The following is a 4,193-nucleotide window of genomic DNA, read 5'->3' on the forward strand; positions in this document are numbered from 1 at the left end:
GGAGGGAGGGAAAAAGGAAGGGAGGGAGGGAGAGGCTGAGTACCGTAGCTCCCGCCTGTAATCCCAAAAGTTTGGGAGGCCAAGGTTGGAGGATTGCTTCAGTTTAGGAGTTTAAGACCGGCCCTGGCAACACAGCGAAACCCTGTCTCTACAAAAAATCAAAAAATTAGCCAGGCATGGTGATGCAAGCCTGTAGTCTTAGCTACTTGGGAGGCTGAGAGACAGGAGGAATGCTTGAGCCTGGGAGTTCGAGGCTGTGGTGAGCCATGGTGGCATCACTGCACTCCAGCCTGGGTGACAGAGTGAGACCTTGTCTCAAAAAAGAAACAAAAAACAAAGAAAGAAATTCGTGTCGTGACTAGAATACATTATAACATGCTTAAGTATGTTTTTACTCCATGCTATAAGAGAAAAATGAGAAACATATTTCTTTCTGGGATATGTTCAAAAATGTTATTCAAGACCAGGCATGGTGGCTCACACCTGTAATCCCAATGCTTTGGAAGGTTGAGGCGGGTGGATACGTAAGGCCAGCTGACCAAGACCAGCCTGGGCAACATGGTGAAACCAGGTCTCTACTAAAAATACAAAAATTAGCCAGGCATGGTGGTATAAGCCTGTAATCCCAGCTACCTGGGAGGCTGAAACAGGAGGATCGCTTGAGCCTAGGAGGTCAAGGGTTGCATGAGCCAAGATCCCACCACTGCACTCCAGCCTGGGTGACAGAGTAAGACCTTGTCTTTAAAAAAAAAAAAAAAAAAAAAGGTTATTCAAGATGAGGCCTCCCTGTTTAGTTCCATCTATTCTGTAGTGGTCTACGATACAGTGGTGAATTTAAGTTCTATTCAAAAGGCACACGTACTGTTTGAATCCTGAATCAGAGGCAGGGCCATGTATCTGCCCCCATGCACACAACTTCCCTGGGGCCGGGCCAGAAGAGAGATGCTTCCTTACAAAGAGGGTCAAAAAAAGCAAGGAGAAAAAACTACCCACAAAAAAAAAGTTTCCAGAATCTACACTACCCATACAGAGGAAGATGCAGTTCTTTGCAAAAGCAATCTATCAAGATGGTAATGAGGCATTTTCTAAGATTTTCACATGTTCATTAAGTACAATAATCGCTGCATGTTATATACTAAACCATCTTCGTCCATTTAAATAGACATCATGAATTAACTGGACAGTAACATGGTTTGTCAAACTTATAAACAAGTGAATATATGAAATATTTTATCTCTGGTTTGTTTGAATTAGACTTGCAAATGACTTTAAACGAATTTACTCATATACCGTGTGCTGCCAAGAGAGGGCAGCACAGATGCTATAAAGTAGTGTTTTAAAACATCCTGTCTTTCCTATTCCAGGTAAAATGCACCTAATTTCCACGTGTCTTACTTTTGGAAATGTAATACAAGAAATACCACAGGGGAAAATCAGATTGAATTTAAAGGCATCCTAAAATCTTCCTAGGCGAGCCCTTTCCTAAAAGCCGCCAGAGGAGAGAGTCATTTAGTGTAAAACTGCCCCACATCAAGTTTCTCAAAAACGCAGATGGTTTTACAATGTTAAGAGTATAATTAGTGTAATTATCACCTTACCCAACCCCACCACATCAAAGAATGTGGAAATATAAGATGTATTTTCTAGGCTTGCCTGACCAAGACAGAAGCCGACAGCCATGTGCAATCCTGGGTATTTGAAATGTAGCTTGTCTACCGAGGAACTGATGTCATTATCTAATTCTACCTTAATTAATTTAATCTAATTGAAAAACCGACACTCAGTGGAGTTACCAACAATCTTTCTGAGGATTTTTCAGCAGTTTGGGCATGTGAATTTACTTTTTATGACTGTTGATTTTATGAATGTAAATTAAACATCCATTGGGAACTAAGCTATGAGGCCGCCGAGGCATAAGAACCATACAATGGACTTCAAGGACTTGGGGAAAGGGTGGGAGGTGGGTGAGAGATAAAAGACTATATCCTGGGGCCGGGTGTGGTGGCTCACGCCTGTAATCCCAACACTTTGGGAGGCCAAGGCAGGCGGATCGCGAGGTCAGGAGATCGAGACCATCCTGGCTAACACGGTGAAACCCCGTCTCTACTAAAAATACAAAAAATTAGCCGGGCGTCATGGCGGGCGCCTGTAGTCCCAGCTACTCGGGAGGCTGAGGCAGGAGAATGGCAGGAACCCGTGAGGCAGAGGTTGCAGTGAGCCACGATCATGCCATTGCACTCCAGCCTGGACGACAGAGCCAGATTCCATCTCAAAAAACAAACAAACAGGCCGGGCACGGTGGCTCACGCCTATAATCCCAGCACTTTGGGAGGCCAAGGCAGGCGGATCACAAGGTCAGGAAATCGAGGCCATCCTGGCTAACACGGTGAAACCCCATCTCTACTAAAAAGACAAAAAATTAGCCGGGCGTTGTGGCGGGCGCCTGTAGTCCCAGCTACTCGGGAGGTTGAGGCAGGAGAATGGCGTGAACCCGGGAGGCGGAGCTTGCAGTGAGCGGAGATCGCGCCACTGCACTCCAGCCTGGGCGACAGAGCGGGAATCCGTCTCAAAAACAAACAAACAAACAAAAAAGGATAACTGTTTTCTCCTCAATGGAGTATGTGTGTGTGGAAACATATCTATATATAATTGTTCCAGGCTGAAATGTATCCCTTAAATCTTATATGCTGCAGTCCTAATCCCCAGAACTTCAGAATGTGACTATATGGGAAAGAGTGCCTTTAAAGAGGTCATTAAGGTAAAATGAGGTCACTAGGGTGGGTCCTGATCCAATAGGACTGGTGTCCTCATAGGAAGAGGAGACAAGGATACAGACATGCACAGAGGGACGACCCTGTGAGGACACAGCGAGAAGATGACATCTCCAAGCCAAGGAGAGAGGCCTCAGGAGGAACCAGCCCTGCCCACATCTGGATCTCAGACCTCAGCCTCCATGACAGTGAGAAGAAAAGGTCTATTCTTTAATGCCCAGTGTGTGGTCTTTTGTCATGACAGACTGGTTAAATAAATGCAATCATGGAAAAAAAATACATATACATGTATTATCAACTGAATGTGTGTGCTCCCCCCAAAATTCCTATGTTGAAATCATCATCACCAAAGTGATAGTGTTAGGAGGTGGAGCCTTTGGGAGGTGATGAGGTCATGAAGGTGGAGTCTCATGAATGGGATGAGTGCCCTTACAAAAGGGGCCCCAGAGAGCCCCCTCGCCCCTTCCGCCATGTGAGGACACAGCAAGAAGGCGCTGTCTATGAACCAGGAAGCGGGTTCCTTCCAGGTACAGAATCTGTCGCATCTTGATCTCGGACTTCCAGCCTCCAGAGCTGTGAGCCATGAATGTCTGCTGTTGAGGCTGCCCAGTCTATGAGCGTATGTTAGTGCAGCCCACACTGGCTGAGACAACATGTGATGGTTCGTTTCATGTGCTGATGGGCTGTGGGGTCCCCAGATGTTTGTTCAAACGTTGTTTCGGGGTGTGTCTGTGAGTGCGTTTCCAGAAAAGAAACACATATAATATCATACATATGATATAGGTATACTATATAATATATAATATAGTATAATACATAGTATAGTAATATATAGTATATATAATACATAGTATGTGTAATATATAGTATGTACAATATGTACTATATAGAGTATAGTAATATGTATGATATAGTATGATATAGGAATGTTATATTATATATAATATATAGTATACCTATATACTATCATAGTCATAGTATACTATATACTATATAGTATAATATATGATACTATCATAGTCATAGTATACTATATAATATATAGTATAATATATACTATACATATATACTATATCATATGTACATAAAACATACTGTATGTTATATAATATAGTATTAGATATAGTTCTATTTAATATACATATACAGTGGAAATATACATACACATAATAGAAATATAGATACCAGAAAAAAGTAAGTGCGTGTATGTGTGAGCAGGTATGTGTGGAATATGCAATTTGGATTTTTTTGGGGTTTTTTTGAGACAGGATCTTGCTCTTTCACCCAGGCTGGAGTGCAGTTGTGTGATCACAGTTCACTGCAGCCTCAACTTCCGGGGCTCAAATGATCCTCCAACATCAGTCTCCCAAGTAGCTGGGACTACAGGGATCCACCACCATAATCAACTTTATATATATATAT

General features: G+C 42.8%; 1 protein-coding gene across 1 annotated transcript in view; it reads right to left on the reverse strand.

The window, feature by feature from the left end:
• Window positions 1-4,193, reverse strand: part of LOC108545111 (protein kinase cAMP-dependent X-linked catalytic subunit) — a 65,566-nt gene that overhangs the window by 38,057 nt on the left and 23,316 nt on the right. The gene's annotated exons all lie outside the window — the stretch shown is intronic.

This window comes from Rhinopithecus bieti, unplaced genomic scaffold, assembly GCF_001698545.2.
Source record: "Rhinopithecus bieti isolate Rb0 unplaced genomic scaffold, ASM169854v2 scaffold_28521, whole genome shotgun sequence".
NCBI lineage: Eukaryota > Metazoa > Chordata > Mammalia > Primates > Cercopithecidae > Rhinopithecus > Rhinopithecus bieti.